At 44.3% G+C, this 11025-nt stretch overlaps 1 long non-coding RNA gene across 1 annotated transcript; it reads left to right on the forward strand.

Annotated features, from left to right (window-relative positions):
• Window positions 1-554: 554 nt before the first annotated feature.
• On the forward strand, window positions 555-4938 carry LOC114699445. Its single transcript, XR_003735531.2, has 2 exons — window positions 555-1201; window positions 3713-4938. It is a non-coding gene; the product is annotated as an uncharacterized LOC114699445 (long non-coding RNA).
• The last annotated feature ends 6087 nt before the right edge of the window (window positions 4939-11025 follow it).

Consider the following 11025-nt stretch of genomic DNA (forward strand, 5'->3'; position numbering starts at 1 on the left):
GTATGAAGACAATAAGATTTAACAGTAGGGAAATCAAATTAGCTTTAGATTCGAGTCCTACCTAAGTCAATAAACTCACTTTCCTGATCACTTCTCCCCCCCCCACACACACACACACTGTAGTAACTGAAATCAGAGAAGACTTTTAATTCCTGGTGTACACGTTGCATTTATATAATGCAATCTGATTATAATGTTATTGTTCTTTATTACTAACAAGTCACTAACACAACTGGGCAAGTGTGTGTGTCCTGTGTCTCGGGAAATGTTAAGTATTTATTATCTCGTACAGTCATTACAGTGAACGCCCTGGCTTCTACACCTTCCTTTCCTCTGCACAGAAGCCAGGGAACCCTTCTCAAAGTCATCAAGGTCAAGCCTTGCTTAGTCAGGCCTTCTGGTGGCTTCTCAGCATGCTCAGAAGGCTTCCACTGCTTGCCCTGGTTGACACCAGCGGTCCTGAGCCTGAGCACCTGCTCCCCATCAGTCCACAGTTCATCTCTCCAAGTCTGTGTTACCTGTGCAGCCCTGTTCATCTTTCAAAATGGACCTCAGGGCCTTAGCACATCCTCCTTCCTCCGCCTATATACTGTTCTTTCCATCCTTTAATTTAAGGGTCTCTACTTCCTTTACACCCCATTCTTTTCCTTTAAAGTGCTTCTCATTTTGTCAGCTCACTTTATCTTTGTTTGTATCCTGGTTCATTTTACCGTCTACAGCCCAACAGCAGGGCATCGGGGTACACCTTCAGTGTCGCTCCCACCATGTCCTCAACACCTGACATTCTGGGAACGAGCGATAATATTTGTTGAATGAATAAATAGATGCTTTCAGAGATAGATACTGCTATTATCCTCACTTCGACACTGAGGCTCGGGTTAGTCAAGTGGGCCTAGAGCGAGGTCATAGCTATCTTGAATTGCTACTATTGATTGAAACCAAAAAACCATATGACAAATACATGATCCTGAAGAAATATCCAAATCTCGATTGTGCAGAAGGCCGGGGATGTGGCTCAGTGGTGAAGCACATGCCTAACAAGCACAAGGACCTGGTTTCATCCCCGGCATTTCGAGAAAAAGGAGGAAGCAGAGGAGGAGGAACGGAGAGTGAACACATCCTGTGAACATTTCAGCTCATATCAAGACAGGGTCTCCAGATCTATCTGACTGACACAGGCGCATCTACTCCAGCCACACAGGTACCAGTGACATGTCTGCAGATGCTGGATCTCCTGAGAGTTCAGGTTTTTTTCCTTAGAACGTGTTTCTAAGATCTGATCATAAACTGATAGACTTTTCTTCTGGGAATGTAGCTCAGTGGTAGAGCATTTACTTAGCAAGTGCAAGATCAAGAGTTCATTAAGAAACAAAACAAAACAAAACAAATATCAGTTCTTTTCAAATAGTGTGGACAGGAGGCACGCATCCAATCGTTTCTGCCATTACCTGCAGAGCCAGGCAGAAAATGCTTTCCGTAGAGCACAGGAACCCTCGGAAGCCACAGATGCAGGAAGCTGCTTGCTTCCCTCTGAATGTCGGCATCACCTGAGAGCAGTGCCACAGAGGAGAAGGTAAAACTGAAACAAAGAAGGGTCACTGTAATCACTATGGTGTCTGCAAAGTCCTGGGAGCCCTGCTTCCCCAGACACTGTGCAGATGGCGTTTTGGTAGCAAGAAACTTGTCACTGGGCCTTATCTTGGTGCGGCTTTCACCACTCAGCTAAACCTACAGGGCCTTATAGGGGAAACATCGAAGGGTTTCCAGTAAGGGCTTGGGCTGCCGAAGTAGCTTTCCCTGCAGAGAACTAAAGCCTCTCATTTCCTTCCGGCAGGAACCAGAGGAAAATACAGGAATTGATTCACACAGAATACAAACCACCAACCCCAGGAGGGAGGGGCTTTCCTGAAATATATGAGTGTCTCTGGTTTCACATGACGCTATGTATGGTTTATCCTTCACGAACCACAGGAGGCTGAAATGGTCATTTCCTGGCCCTCCAAAGGTGGTTTTCCAGTGAGGACTGCATTCTGACTAATCAATGTTGCTTTTTCCCCTGTCTGAGTCTTTCTGCTTCACACAGACACAAAGCTGACTTATGCTGGGGGTGGGGGGGCAATGAAAAGGTGGCTGCAGAGAGCAACTTCAAGTTGGTCTTGGTATCAATCATCTCTGCGATTGTGAGAATTTAGGTGGCAAAGCCTCCCCACACAGCCAGTCTGGACAAGCATTCTCAGTGTATTGTTAGGTGTAAAGGAGATAGATTCTTAAGTATACTCAGTGTCCTAAGAAGTTTATAATACACACACTTGATGGGGACAGCACTAAGTAGAGAGTGCATGTTGTTTCCATTTCCAATTCTCTTTTCCTCAGTTGGCTTACTTTCTTACACACCCAGTGGCACACATTTGTCCCGGGGGAGGTTTCCAATCTTGAGACCTCCCAACATATCTTTGCTGCTCTTGGAGGCTGACAGTTCAACAGAGGTAGACAAAGCAGAATTTCAGTTTGCTTTGCTGTCTAAGATACATCGGTCATTTATTTAGGGCTGGAGAGTTGGTTCAGCAGTCAAGAGCACTCGTTGCTCTGGCAGAAGACCCATTTTCGTCCCCAGCACCCACATGGTGACTCACAACCATCCATTTCCAGTGTCAGGAGATCCGGCACCCTCTTCTGACCTCTTCAGGTACCAGGCACAATGTGGTACACCTGCATACATGCAAACAAAACACTCAGACACATAAACATAAGTAATCAGAAAAATTGTAACTGTCCATTCTTGGAGGCACTAACACTAGCAGAGACCACTGAGACCTCGAAAAGTATCTCCCTGCACCCTGGGCCCCCTTGGTGTTCTAGTCATAACCATCCACCTGCAGAAAAGGTGGTTTTAGGAATTGTTAACACGTGAATGGTTTACAGAAGTTGAAGGACCCCAGTTTTGCAAGATGATGGGTGAACATTCTCAGGAAGAAAATCCCCTGTCACTGAGTGGGCTCTGGATGATATGGCCAGTAAACGTAAAGAGAGGTAGTCAGTATGGGGACATTGGAAAAGAGAGCTTGACCCCAAAGTTACCACACTCTCTCTCATCTTTTGGGGGAGAGGGAAAAGAAGACAATCCTACCTTGGGCTGAAATTGCTCAATGCTCTGGGATTTGCCTCCTTACAGGAAAGATAAATGCAGAGGATTCCTGAGAACAGACATCAGTAGCCATCAGCAGTATACACACACATTGTCAGTGGCCTGGTATATTTTACACTAAGAATAAATGAATTAGACTCCTAGTTCCCATGTCAATGTCTTGTGGTTTGGGTTAAGCAAGAGCCAGTCTTAAGCCAAATACCTCCAGGCACCCTAACAAATCATTTCTTGCACAGAAACAGGCTATAGACTCACTTCCCCTGAGAGACCAGACCAACAGGCCGAACAGCCCAGATGATACCCGAAGTTTCTCTCCGTCTGAAGTCAGCCAACCAACAAACTGAAGGAAGCCCCAGGGGGAAAGTGCTCACTTCTCCCCATGCGCATACCTGACTTGTAACACACCACTGATATTTGGTTTTGATTAATTGTGTTAATGAAGTTTACAGCACAAAGGCCTGATATTTGTTATATAATTAATGAAAAAAGCAGTCTTTTTTTTTTTTCAAATATAACCTGAAAATAGATACCCTAAGTCAAAGTTTCTAAGGATTTTTTTTTCTCCAGGAACAAGTGTCTAAAGAAGAATAGTTATGGATGTACCTGGTCCCAGCAGGACAAGAAGCCTGGACTATTTTCTGACAGAAGTGAAGTTTACACCGTGCTTATGACTAGGAGAGATGCTCACCAGGGGAGTCCGGTGTCTTAGGAAGTTGAGGAATGAAGAGATGCCTGCATGAATATGGTACCACTCAGAAAATCAGCAAATTCAGCCCCGCATGATTCCTTCATGGAGAATATTTGTTCACTATCCATGGGATATTTTCTTCATTGCTGGAAGGAAAGCCAGGCATGGTGTGGTCACATCAAATGACCTGGTGACAATTAACCCACATTTTCAGAGAGCATTCTGGTCCTGTCTAGGCTGGCATTTGCCTCAGAACTTTCCTCATCAGCGGGAGTCACTCAGGTGGTCCTTCAATCTACCTGAAGGCCTTAGACAAGTAATGTAAACCCTGGGAGAATGGGGCTCATAACGAGATAAGTAACAAAACGCCGCAAGCCTATTAGAGGGGAAAATTGGAAAGGTTGCCGCCAATTATTAATAAGTCACAAGAACATGACATGTCTAGAGAGTGCCTGGATGATAGAGGAGACATCTCCTGTGTGACGATCAGAGGTGGCTACCTGCTGCCAGCCTTAGGGACAATTCCAGCCATGGTCCATGTTTGATAGTCCACAGAGACAGGGAAAAAAAAAAAAACAGTCAAAACTAGAATGAATGAAAACAGGATTAAAAAAATATTTTAGAAAAACTTGCATTTTTTTTTTTACCTTATCTTTCTTGCAGACAAATTAAATTCTTTATTTTAGCTTGAATCCATCAACCTAGGTCAGGAAGAAAATAATAAAATGATCATCTCATCTAAGGCACCAAAAGGCTCCTCGGGAAGTGAAGCCACCCATTCCTAATGGAGAGGCGAGGATTTTGGGTGCGGTGGTGCATGGCTGTCAACGTAAGCCTCCGAAGGCTAAGGCGGGACAGTGTGTCTGTCCAGCCTACCAGAGCTGAGTGAGTGACAAAAGGCTGGACCTAACAAGAAGCAGCAGGTCCCAGGGTGCGGCATGTAAGGAGGCCTCAAGCTCAGGCTCCTGCTAGTACAGGCACTTGGGAAGGAAGGCCTCCTCAAATTTGATGCTAACCTCGCTTTACCTCAGCATGCTAGTTCAGATGCAGATAAAATAAAGACTCCTTTACTAATCAAAATTAATTAAAGAAGTACTGGGCTTCCCATTCTTGTTATAGTTTAGATATTTTATATTATACGTAACATATATATTTATATGTTGTATGGCAAGTCCCCTGAATTATAACACCCTGACTACATTGAAGCAGTTAGGCATCTATCCCACAGTACTTCAAGAACAGGCTCTCAGCTGGGCATAGTGGCATACACCTTTAATCCTAGCACTTGGGAGGCAGATCTCTGTGAGTCTGAGGCCAGCCTGGTCTACAAATTGAGTTCCATGACAGCCAGGGCTACACAGAGAAAACCTATCTTGAAAAACTGAATAATAATAATAATAATAAAAAGAATATACTCTCAGAAGCCTTTAGAAGCTTCTCTCCATATTTCCATCTGTGGTTAATAAAGCTACTTCTTGTTACTATTGAAAAGCCATTTATCATGTTCTGTACTTCCTGTAGGTATGGAACAACCAAGTGATGTCTTTACACTGTATATATATATATACTATATAGTATATTTACTATATATGTGTAGTATACAAGTAAACATATGCATATATTATACTACACACATTATTTCTATATAGTATAGCATATTATACTTGTCTAACATGTGCAAAGCCCTGGGTTAGATTCTCAGCACAGTAACACATATACATACATGTATGTACTTCTTGCAGTGTTGAGAATGTAACCCAGGGCTTTGCACATGCTAGACAAGTACTCAGCTGTGAGCCTCAGCCCCTCCCCCAGCCTGAACAACGTCTTCTTCCCTTTTTTTGGTTTTTTCAGACAGGGTTTCTCTGTGTAGCTCTGGCTGTTCTGGAACTCACCCTGTAGACCAGGAGATTTGCTTGCCTCCTGAGTGCTTCACTTGAAGGCGTGTGCCACCACCGCCCAGCGAGCCATGTTTTTTTTAACCTTTGTTTTCCTGAAAGTATCCTGTGGTCCCCTTTAGTCCTTCTGAACCCCTTTCATCTTCTCTTATCAGACTCATTTCCCGTTAGTCATTAAGACGACTTGTTTCTAGACTTTCCATGAACCATCTACTCTAGAATCTAAGAAACACACGATCTCTACAAAGACCTTTCTTTCAGTAAGAATGGCTTTGGTTTCTGTGGCATTTTTAGGAAAACTACGAGAAACTTGAAGAAAAATACAAAACTTGGTTGTTTGGCCACGAAGCCTTGATTATTGTACTGTTTCAGTAAAGTTGCCAGAGCCTGCCCCTCCACATAGATCCCCTGATTTCGGATGCTACAGTAGTCCTGCTTGACTATCTAGGGCAAACGAGACTGATGGAAAGATAATAGCTGGCTGGTGGCTGTGGGGAGTTTTCCATGGCTACACTGCTTAATGGGAACACGTTACAGGGAACACAACAGACCCAGTGTCCCCTCTATTGTATGTTGGTGTGAGAAACGCTGTATTAGTTGCCTTTTGTTGCTGTCATAAAACAAGACAACTTGTGGAAGAAGAAGTTGATTTGTAGAATGATTGTGAAACTTTAGTGCACCATGGCAGGCAGGCAGGCGTGACAGCGAGCAGCGAGCATGGCGGTGGGGGTAGGAGACCGAGTCTTCACATCTTCAACCACAAGCAGGGAGCAGAGAGCAAAGTGGGAGTTGGGGGAAGCTACGGACTCTCAAAGCCCACCTTCAACGACATACTGCTCCCAGCAAAGCTGCACTTCTTCACTCTCCCCAAGTAGCTCATCACCAAGTTTCCAAATACTTGAGTCTATGGGGATGCTTGGCGTTCAAACCACTGCAAATGCAGGGACCAGAAAGAACTTGAGGGAGAAAGAGTTTATTTCACCTTACATTTCCAATTACAGCGCAACACAGAGAAGTCAAGGCAGGAATCCGAAGGTGGGAACTGAAGCAGAGATCATGGAGGAATCCTGCTCACTTGCTTGCTTGCTTCCTGGCTTCAGTTTAGCTAGCTTTCCTACACATCCCAGGACCCCGCCCAGGGACAGCACTGACCACAGCGGGCTGGGCCCGCCTATATCAATTAGCAATCAAGAAAACTGCCAACAGACATGGTGGAAGCCAATCGGATGGAGTTTGTGGAGGTGACGATAAAAACTAAGCAGAATTCCCCGTGAGACACACTCTAAGGGGGTGTGAGAGTCAAGGGGAGCAAGGGTGGAGCAGAAATGGTCCAGGTGGAGGGAAAAGCACACCACACTCAGAAAGACTTGGGAATTGAGAAGTGGAAAAAGCCACGAGTTAACAGAGGAAGGAGACAGACAGACAGACAGACAGAGATTCCCTTTATTTATTGGGAAGTTGCAAGACATTGTACAGAAGTATGAAACTTCAGATAGTACTTAATCCTTAGAAATTATGTTTTTCCCCTTTATATGAAGACACAAAAAAATGTTTAATTTATAAATTTGACACAGTAAGAGACCAACAACCATAGGTAAAAACAAAGTAGAATGACCTTAACAATATTCTGTAAAGAATATTATTTAAAACCATGAAATGCTTACGTCTGGAATATTCGAGAAATAAACTTTTGGACCACAGTTGCTAGCAGGGAAAAAGATTTTTGGTAATACAAAACACCTTGGATAAGGGAGACCACTATACACAGTTGTGGCAGCGTGACCTGAAAGGGTCTTAGAATCTGCTGTGGGCTGCTTCTGCTTATGGACACCTATTCTCCTGTCTTCCGGCAGCAGCTGCCAGCTGGCCCCAGGTTTTCTTCCCTCCCCTGATGCCCACTTGCTTATGCAAAAAGCCAGCCAGCCAGCATCATCTACATCCAGGCCTTAATGGCAAGTTCATAGATGGGTGCGTGATGCGATCTGTGTCAGCGGGAGCCAGCGGAGTAGCTTCCAGGACTCCTGCAAAGAGGAGTTCTTCTCGCTGCAGTTAAGAAATCACCAAGGAGCCGGGCGGTGGTGGCGCACGCCTTTAATCCCAGCACTCGGGAGGCAGAGGCAGGCGGATCTCCGTGAGTTTGAGGCCAGCCTGGGCTACCAAGTGAGTTCCAGGAAAGGCGCAAAGCTACACAGAGAAACCCTGTCTCGAAAAAAAAAAAAAAAAAAAAAAAAAAAATATTTAGCCGGGCGGTGGTGGCGCACGCCTTTAATCCCAGCACTCGGGAGGCAGAGGCAGGCGGATCTCCGTGAGTTCGAGGCCAGCCTGGGCTACCAAGTGAGTTCCAGGAAAAGGCGCAGAGCTACACAGAGAAACCCTGTCTCGAAAAACCAAAAAAAAAAAAAAAAAAAAAAAAGAAATCACCAAGGAAGCTTCTTGTAAAGAAAGTCAGCTCTAAAGGAAACCAGAGAAAATCAGAGATGAGAAGTAGAAAGGAAAGTGTAAGTCACCAATGTGAGGCCAATTTTAGACCCCTGTGAACCAGGAGGCCTTGGTATAGGGCAGTGGCTGGGCCCAATTTAGATTAGAGGGAATAGTCGTCATTATTTTCAACATATGCTATATAAACCTATGACAATGCATTTTGAAAGAAAGAAGCTTGCCTTTCAGGGAGCTATGAGGAGATGATATACCTGATTGTCATCTACCCTGGTTTGCTTTCTTTTCTCTGATAAAACACTGACCAAAGCCAACTTGGGGAGGAAGGTGTTGGCTTGGCTTACACGCCCTGCTTACAGTCTGTCATTGAAGGAAGTCAGGGCAGGAGTCATGGAGGAAAGCTCTTTTACTGGCTTCCTCTCCTCAGCTTGCTCAGCCACCTTTCTTATTCAGCCCAGGTAAACGTGTCCAGAAATAGCACCTCCCAAAGTGGGCTGGCCTCTCCTGCATCAATTAGCAATTAAGAAAATGCCTCAATGGGTTGTCCAAAGAAGGAGAAATAGAATATATTGTTATGGAGAGGTGGAGGTGGGGGGAGACTGGAGTGGGAGGGTTAAATGGAGAGGGGGATGGAAGAGAGATGAGAGAGGGAATGTGAGGAGGGACAACTAACACTAAGGGCAATTGGAGGGGCCACATGGAAACCTACCGTAGATGCTTCCTAAAATATATACACATATGGAAGGCATCTAAATGGAGTCACCAAATAATGGGGGAGATAATGCCCCAACTAGACATCTTATACCACCAAGTGAAACCTCCAGTGTCAGGAATGGGTTACATCTTGTTGAGTCACTAGCCAAAGGGACTCCATGGAAACCCCCAAATATCACAAGTTATTGTGAAGGCTCGTGGTCGCCATCCACAAACTGATGGTAAGGCTCTAATGCGGAAGACAACACCACATATCTCATTGAACATGTAGAAGTCAAGCTGGTGCCTAGCTAGAGACTTCGCCCCCATTGGCTAGTGTTCATGGTACTGGAAAGGTACTCTACGTGCTACAAAAAGTAATCATCAACCAACTACAAACTCTGCGACTTACAATGGTGACCTACCTGCACTATGTGCTGGTGCAATGGGACACAAACGTTGTGGGAGTAACCAACCACCATAGGATTGGATTGAAGGCCCACAAGGTGTAATCCATGCCTGAATCTGCTAGGGTAGCCAGAAGCCTGAAGCTGGACAGACCAGAGAGCTAGAGGAAAACCAAACACTATTGTTGTGTTAAAGGAACAGAACATAAAATGACTCTTAACTACATATTGTTACACCTGTAGATCAGTGCCTCACTCAGCCATCATCAGAGAAGCTGCTGCTGCTGCTTCTTGCAGCAGATGGGAATTAATACAGAGACCCACAATTGGACAATATCCAGAGAGTGAGACTTTGGAACACTTGGTCTTAAATGGGATGTCTTCTTCAAACCCCTCCCCTAAGGGCTCCTGGACCAAAGAGGAGGTAGAAAGACCAGAGGGCTTGATGGATGACTTCAACTACACTATCTTCCAAACACAACAGGACTTTTTCACATATGAACTCTGTGGCACCATGCACAGGACCTGAACAGGTTCAAGTCAGATGGGGTTTCAGGGATGAGAGATGGAAAGTGGACACAGGATCCCATTCCTAACCAAGAAGCTATCTAAAATTGATACCTGCTGCAAAGGAAAAATTAGTTTTCTTCAATGGAGTCTCAGTGGGTAGATAAACCACACTAGATGGCCAACACAAAACTAATTCAATGGTATTTCTGCAGACTTTTCGTCTCATTTTGCTTTGTTTAGGCATTTTATTTTTGTCATATTTGTCTTTTGCTTGTATATTTTACTTTCTGTTTGGGAGGGATTGTATGTGTGTTTCTTCTTTTTTGTTGTTTGTTTTTTGTTTTGTTTGTTTGTCTTCTAAAAAGAATGAGCATGGAGTTGGGGATGTGGGGAGGATCTATGAGGAGTTGGGGGAGGGGAAATCATGATCAAAGCATATTGTATGAAAATTTTTTTTCAATTAAAAACAAATAAAAGAAAATGCCAGGTGATTCTAGTTTATGTGAAGGTGACAAATACCAACTAGTACATCATCACAAACAACACCATGGTCATCTTGACCATCACAGATCAGACTCTCAAATACCAAACAGTACGTCATCACAAACAACACCATGGTCATCACCATCATCACAGATCAGAAACTAAAGCAAAGTCCTAAAGTTTCAGAATCATTCTACAAATCAGTTAGGAAGAAGCCACCTGGAGATGGTCTCCCTAGAGTCTAGCACATCTACTTTCCCCTCACAGCTGGTCAAGCTGCTGCCTCTCTAGCCCAGAATGAGCCAGTGTGGTTTGTTTAAGTGGAGACTTGTGAAAAAGCCATCTCTTTAAAGGCAAGAGCCATTCTAAGGCACATGGGAACTAAGATCTCCCGAGAGAACACCAGGCTTCCAACTCCCACCTCTACTTCCTAGAGGTGTTCCTAGTGTAGCACTCAAATAGCAATTGCCAAGTGATTTCCATCTGGAACATAGCATCTGCCTGGGTTGTCTTTCCCTCAGCACGTGAGGGAAGCGCTAAGAAGGATTTGGGGATATAAACTCTGTGGTAATTCTAAAACAGCCTTTGATACTTTGAAGTGTAATTGCTTAGCAATGCAAAGATTTGGTGGTCCAAGAAAATGGTGAAATTCAATGATAAAGCCAGCAGAGGTAGCATTTCCCTATGATCATAGCAAACCTCATAAAATGAGCGTTTTTGTAACCCTGCCCAAGGGGAAAGAACACCATTACAATTTCCATCATC

Source organism: Peromyscus leucopus, chromosome 2, assembly GCF_004664715.2.
Source record: "Peromyscus leucopus breed LL Stock chromosome 2, UCI_PerLeu_2.1, whole genome shotgun sequence".
In the NCBI taxonomy this organism is placed as follows: domain Eukaryota; kingdom Metazoa; phylum Chordata; class Mammalia; order Rodentia; family Cricetidae; genus Peromyscus; species Peromyscus leucopus.